Below are 7,380 nucleotides of genomic sequence, written 5' to 3' on the forward strand. Positions count from 1 at the left end.
CATTGAAGGACAGAGGCCCTGTTGACTACGTTCCTCTCTCCCTCCCCCCAGGAAGGAGAGACCGATGCATGAACTCATTCCACCATCTTGGAGTCTGGAGTGGAGGCAATAAAAATCCCCGACAAGGAGAAACTGGTTCTTGTTTGCTGCTTGGCCTCCCACAGGGCTGGAGCTACAAAACAGAAGTAGAGATCTCCAGGGTCAACCTGCGTTATCCCTACAAGACATTCAGTGCTGACAGATTGCTACAACTCTCTCGCCTTTTGGAACCAGAGACTAACTCATTTGTGTAGATCTGTTGCCTCCGTTCACCTGTAAATAACAATGCTTGCGTTTCTTTTCCGTAGCAAATAAATCTTGCGTTCGTTTGCTTTGGGATTGGCTACCAGCGTTTCTTTGCTGCGAGCTCCAAGGTACAGACTGATGCGGGGTAAGTGATTGGTCTCTTGGGACTGGAAGCAACCTGACTCTTTGGGATCTGTGGCATCTGGGAATCAACCATTACTGGCCCCAGGGGACACTCTGTGGCTCCATGGTAAGACGGTTCTTGTGCTTTCAGAGTTCACACTTGTTCCTGGGTTGGTGAAAGCTAATTGTAGAACACATGAAAGGTTTGGGGCATCTGTCCAGCTTTTGGCAGTCTGCCCTGAGGTTGGCACTCATAATTCTGAACCGCTCCAGACAGCGTGACAGCTGCCAGCAGCCTTGAATTGGTCCTCACTGTGACCCACAGCAAACTGACCACCTGGAAGTCGTCATGTTCCCTGTGGTTCTTCTTGTGGCTGTGAAAATCCCAGAGGATCGTGCGTCCTGTGCTTGCCACCCTCATGCCAACCGCGCAGAGCTGAGCAAGCGCCACATTTCTGTCACAGAGGGGAGCCACAACAGGTCCAGGGCGAGTTCATGGGAATTGAAAATAGATGTGAAAATTATGGGATAAAGATTCTATTATCGGATGGAGATCATTGCATTATGGGAAGTTGGCTGCTTGCTCCCAGGCACCCTGAGCAAGTTGTTTGGCCTCACCATGCATTGCCAAAAGTACCCAAAAGCCAGTGCGCTGGGTGCACACGCTTACTTCCCCATGGTGTGCTGCACTCTGCATCGACACAAGCACTCCTGGTGACTACACGTGTCTGCGACGCAAGGACCTGAGTGTGCACCTGTACAAGCAACATGCTAACTGCAGTGGCTGTATGCTGATGTAACGGTCACGTAGACACAGCCTAGGTCCAGAACTCACAGCCAGTGTGGGGTTTGCGCCCTGGGTCTTAACAGTCTGCCCTGAGGCTAGGACTCTCGCTCTTCTGAGTCACTGCATTACCAGCGCTTCTTGTCTCTTTGGGGGCCTGGCCCTCTGAGGGTTCAGCCACCCACCTCCTTGGGACACGCTGCACTAAGAAGAAAGATCCACCTGTGACTCCTGATTGGCTCCGTAGCTGGTGTTGAAATGGGTTCCTGTCTGCATCCTGTATCACTTGCCAGACTGGTATTGCCCTGGCCTCTTCTTTTGTCATTCAGTATTGGACCCATTCTACAACAATATGCATTACCTCACCTTTTGGGGGCAAAGCCAGATCTTTTGGCACCTGCTCCCCTATTTGGTGTAAACATTGCTTGTGCCAATCAGAGGCGAACACACACAGGTTTTGGGGTCTGTCCACTATGACACTTTCTGTGATGTCATAGTGGTACTTTAGGGGTTGCCCTGCCATGTGCAGGCAGAGAGAGGAGAAAACGTGTCCCGTGTATCCCGTGTATGCCGTGTATGCCGTAACCGAGCCTGATCACCTCGAAGCCTCTCTCTCAGCTCACGTGTTTTAAATAGAGCTTCTACGTTGCCGGTCGTGATGTGTTGGTTTGTATTTGTAAGTATCAGTTATTACTAAATGCTGCATTTTGTTTGTAAATATTGTTAGTAGATTATTTTAGGCATTGTGTGTTTAGGTTTTGTAACTCTATTAGCTAATCATAAGGCTGCTCTCTTACCCCTTGTAACTATCCCCAATAAAATTTAAAATTGATTGATTTTAGTTGTGTGTGTGTGTGTGTCTGCAGTCTGCCTCGTGACCCATACTCTCCTTGCATCTCTTACCTATATAGTCTGTTGCCACGTGCAGCCTGGTAAATAACAGGCCCGCATTTTTTTTTTGCCCCTGCAAATACGTGGCAATCTACAGCTGGGTGACAGTTAATGAAGTAACGAGCACCTGGGCCTAATCAATGGCATATGAGGGTTCAGTCGGGGGGGCCCAGAACGGAGACAGGAAGCTCCAGGGGAGAGAGCTCCTCAGGCGAGCTGAGTAGGAAGCCCCCAGAACACAAGGAGAGGAAGTTCCAGGGGAAAGAAACTAGACAGCTCTGCAGGCAGGCCAACCTGAGAGGGAGATGCCCTGAGTTAATAGGGGAGAGGCTGCAGGTGGGGGAGAAGCCTGGAGACTCCAGCAGCAGAAGGCTTGTTTACATACCATGTTTACATAAACTAGACCTCTGACGGGGCAGTGCTAACAGCATTCAAGCCTCCTTGAACTTACTAGGGGAAACCGAGGCAGAGACGTAACTGAGGTTCCACACCAGTCTGCTAGGGGGCGCTCCAGTCGTGAGTTCCTGCCATAGCACCAAGCAACAGTCAAGTCACCTGTAAACCCAGATTTATTGGGTCGTAAAACAAAAGCACAAGTTTGCAGGACAGCTCTAGGTTTACACTTGTCATAACCTGAACCAGATGGGGCGTCTTCGGCTCTGCAACAGTCACATGGAAAGAAACCACCTTGCACTCCCAAGAAGAGTGAGATGTTGTGACCAGCTATGGGCACACAGCCCTAGCCGTTGTTATAGCAGACCCACAGCTGACCAGCTCCAGCTTCCCCTCTCAACACCTGGCTGTGGAGTTGCGGGGGCTGGGAGCTCTGGCTCAGCACTAACGAGCTGTCAGCTGTAGCACAGTCTTAACCCTGCTTGTGTTTCCTCAAACCTGGCACCTCAACAACAGGCTCCATCGCAGCCTCTCCACAGCCCAGAGCAACGGGGAGCAGCAGTGTCTGTTCTGGCCCATGCTACAGCAGACAGCTCAGTCCAGTTCCAGAGGGCACACCCCGCAGCACCACGGGACCTGCATGCAGCATAGAGAGGTCTGGCAAACCAGGGTACATGTGAAAGGATTCAGAGGCACCTCGGACAGGCGTGTCGGCACGGGAATACCTACTACACCTTAAATCCACTCCCTGTCTTAATCCACATTAGCTTCCAATGCCTCGTCTATGCTATAAAGTTACACCAATGTAAACTGCCTTATATCGACCTAGTGCCTACACTTCCATTGATCTCCCACCAATGCCAGTGCCCTATTCTGCTGACATAAGACCACCTCCATGAGCGGCACTGAGTCACAGTCGATATGCAGAGTGTAGACAAGCCCAAATCTCTCAGGGCAGGGAGGGAGGTCAGAGGTGCCACTCCAGTGCGGGCCAGGATGGGTGCTGGTGTCGATCGACCAAGAACAGCAGTAGGGGCGGGGGCATATGAAAGGTGAGTTTGGCAGAACGGACAGGAAGAGATCCTAGACAAGCTGGGGGGTGCCCGGTACCTCACTACCATGGATCTCACCAAAAGCTACTGGCAGGTGCCTTTGGACCCAGAGGCCAGGGCAAGTCTGCTTGCACCACCCCAATCGGGCTCTTTGAGTTCCTGGTCCTGCCTTTTGGCCTCAAGAGGGCACCGGCCACCTTCCAGCGCCTGGTGGATCAGTTACTGAGGGGGAAGGAGGACTTTGCTCTGGCATATATTGACGATATCTGTGTCTTTAGCCAGACCTGGGAGGACCATGTGTCCCAGGTGAAGAGGGTGCTGGGTCGCCTCCAGGATGCAGGACCGACTGTAAAGGTGGAAAGTGCAAAGTGGGGATGGCAGAGGTGTTGTACCTGGGCCACAAGGTGGGGGGCAGCCACCTGAAGCTGGAATGGGGCAAAGTGGAGGTAATCCAGGACTGACCCGCTCCCCAGACTAAGCAGCAGGTCCAGGCTTTCATTGGGATGGCGGGGTACTACCGGAGGTTTGTGCTCCACTTTAGCTCCCTGGCGGCTCCCCTCACGGAGCTGTGTAGGAAGAGAAAGCCAGACAAGGTGGTCTGGGCCGAGCAGTGCCAGAGGGCTCTTTATGCGCTGAAGGAGGCACTTATCCAGGGCCTGGTGCTGGTAAACCCGGATTTTAACAAACCTTTCCAGGTGTTCACCAATGCCTCAGACACGGGGCTGGGGGCGGTGCTGATGCAAACTGATACTAAGGGGGAGAGACACCCCACTGTGTACCTGAGCAAGAAGCTGCTGCCCCGGGAGCAGCACTATGCGGCCATAGAGAAGGAATGGCTGGTCATGGCGTGGGCCCTTAAAAAACCGCAGCCATATCTATTTGGGCAGTGCTTCATCATGTACACGGACCATTCGCTCCTGACGTGGCTACATCAAATGAAAGGGGCTAATGCCAAGCTGCTGAGATAGAGTCTGTTCCTCCAGGGGTACGAAATGGAGGTGGTTCATGTGAGGGGGAGGGCCAATGTTATAGCCACTTCTTTATCACGGGGTAGGGCCCTGAACTTCCCCAGGTCAATGGCTAAGTGACTCTGCTCCTTTCAGCCTCAAAGGGGGGAGAGAGGTGACGAAGTGGAGGATTTTCTTGTTTTTCCAAGGGTTTGCATGCAGAGGGGGTGGGACTCAGTGTCCCTGGGTGTTACTAGTTTAACGAGGTGATAGGAGAGGGAGTTGGTTGTTACAGAAGACCAGAGAGAGAACTTGGGACCCCAGCCAATGGCCTGGAGAATGGATACCCCAGCAACTGGTGACCTGGTGACCCGGAGACCCAGCTCGGGAATCACAGTCAGTTCTGGCCAGTGGGAGGACAATGGGCTGCGGAGAGAGGACCCCGGTGACCTGACCAGCCGGTTCCAGCCAGAGGGTACAAAGGACGGCTGAGAGGAGAGGAGGCCCAGGTGACTCTGTTTACCTGGAGAGAAGACAAAGGATGAGAAGGGGCTTGGGGATAGGTGATAATGGATACTCAACTGGAACGCAAGGGGTCTCTGGATTGTATAGAGAGAGAGCAGGCAAAGACCCCCTGGATGCAGGAGAGACCTGGATGTGCTGGGCTGAGGGGTGCTAGGCCCAAGGGCCTGGAGAGTTTCCTGTGCTGGGTTCAGACACTCAATAAACCCTCCTTTTTTACGCTGGCTGAGAGTCACTCCGGTCTAGAGATCAGAGGCATTATTCCCTCTGGGATTGGAGGCCCCAGGGGTCCAGAGTGAGGGGTCTCTCTGAGGAGACCCACGGTGAGAGACAGGCATGCTGAGGGCTCAGAGAGGTGCAATTCCAGGAGGGGGAAGGGCTTAACCCCCAGGAAAGAGTGGAACCCAAAGAAGGGCTGTTGCACTGAAGGAGGTTCCCATGAGGGACCGTACGGGGCCAAGAATGGACACACTATCAACTAAATAGCACTTGCTAGATAAGGGGCATGGGTTCCAAAACCCAGTGAAGGAAAGAGTGAAGGCAGGCAGGCAGGCATGAAGGCAGGTGTGAAGGCAGGCAGGCGTGAAGGCAGGCGTGAAAGCAGGCAGGCAGGCGTGAAGGTAGGCAGGCAATAGGTATCTGTACCTTGTGGTGTAGGCTCCTTGTGTGAGCCGGAAGCACCAGTTCCACCTACTCCTCTTTCCACTGTGGAATATGAGAGTTGATTTTTGATTCCCTTAAGAATCTAGATGCAGGTTACTGAGCTGAACTCACTTTGGGCTAATGGTGCACTAGCGCTGGGGCTCCCCCACTGTGAGCTGAGATCTCTAAGAGCTGAAATCACTAAAGAGCTGGAATTGCTGAGCTGAGAGCACTGAGTACTGTGCTAACTAGTGGGGGAGCCTGAAGCTATACAGTGGAGCAGAGCAGCTGGCAGAATGGAGTGGAGCAGTTTGGGGAGCCACAGAGTGAGTGGAGCCGAGCAGTTTGTGGGGACAGCTGGTGGAGCAGAGCAGCTGGCAGAGCGGAGCAGCTGTGGGACGGGTGGAGCAGCCCACAGAGCGAGTGGAGCCGAGCAGTTTGTGGGGACGGCTGGAGTGGATCACTGGACGGCTAGTGGAACAGAGCAGCTAGTGGAGCAGAGCAGAGAGGAGCAGTTTGTGGGGGTGGCTGGAGGAGCAGAGTGGAGGGGCTGGTAGAGCGGAGCAGTTTGTGGAAAAGGCGGAAGCAGAACCCCATGGAGAGGCAGGGCAGTCGGCCCCAGACCAAGTAAGGTGCCCCTTTCTACCCAGGCTCGGCAGGGAGGGACCTCTGCAGATAGACTCTGGGGCTGCACTGACCCAGGACAGAGACTTTTGGGTTGTGGGACTTTTGGGACTGTGGGTGATCTTTGGGTTGCTGGACTCTAGGGACATTTGGGGTATTGGACTTTGGAGTCTTGGGGTGATTTAGGGGTTGCCGGACTCAAGAGCCCAGGGAAAGGGACACGGCCCAATTTCCTGGAGTTGGTCTTTGCTCACAGTTTGGTCTATGACTCTAGTTGAGGTGTTTTCCCAATTTAATGCTTGTTGTTTATCTCATGTAATTAAACATTTTCTGCTACACCAAGACTCTGTGCTTGCGAGAGGGGAAGTATTGCCTCTTCGAGGCACCCAGGGACGTGTGTAAGATTTTCCCAGGTCACTGGGTGGGGGCTCAAGCTGGTTTTGAATTATGTTGTAGAGAAGGGACCCCTATGTATTGAACCCGGCCCCTGCTGCTATCAATTCGGCCTGGCAGAAGGGTTACATGCAGGTGAGAGCCTTCCCATCTGGGGATGATGCCACTGAGAAGGGCAGAGGACCAGGGAAGGGGCTTGTCCCCCAAGCCTGGCAGAGGTGTAAGCCTGGGGCAGGGCGAGGCCCAATTCGAATACCCGGTGGAGGTCCAGGTCTTCGGCGGCACTTCGGTGGTGGGTCCTTCACTTGCTCCAGGTCTTCTGCGGCATTGAAGGACCTGCCACCGAAATGCTGCCAAAGACCCAGAGTGAGTGAAGACCCGGATCGTCGCTAGGCACTCTGCTTTAGGGGGCAGGGCCCTCTGAGGTGCAGGCACAGGGCCCGATTCGAGGGAATTGGGGGAATCGGCCTAAAGCCGGCCCTGCCAGGGAACTTTGTGCCTCTATCATTGCTTTCCCCTGCTGCTCAGCAGGTGTCTCCTGGGTGTGTTTCCCCTGGCCGCTCTGAGCCAGAACCGTGTTGGGGGCTGTGTTCCCAGGGGTGCAGCGCACTAAAAAACACCCAGAGGCTGCCAGCGTGAAGGCACTTCCATTGCCACAATGCATTTATTACCTTTGGGATTTCCCAGTCAGGCACTACCGGCCTCGGCAGCCTGCACATCCTCC

This window comes from Chelonoidis abingdonii, chromosome 1 (genome assembly GCF_003597395.2).
Source record: "Chelonoidis abingdonii isolate Lonesome George chromosome 1, CheloAbing_2.0, whole genome shotgun sequence".
NCBI classification, from domain to species: Eukaryota; Metazoa; Chordata; order Testudines; family Testudinidae; genus Chelonoidis; species Chelonoidis abingdonii.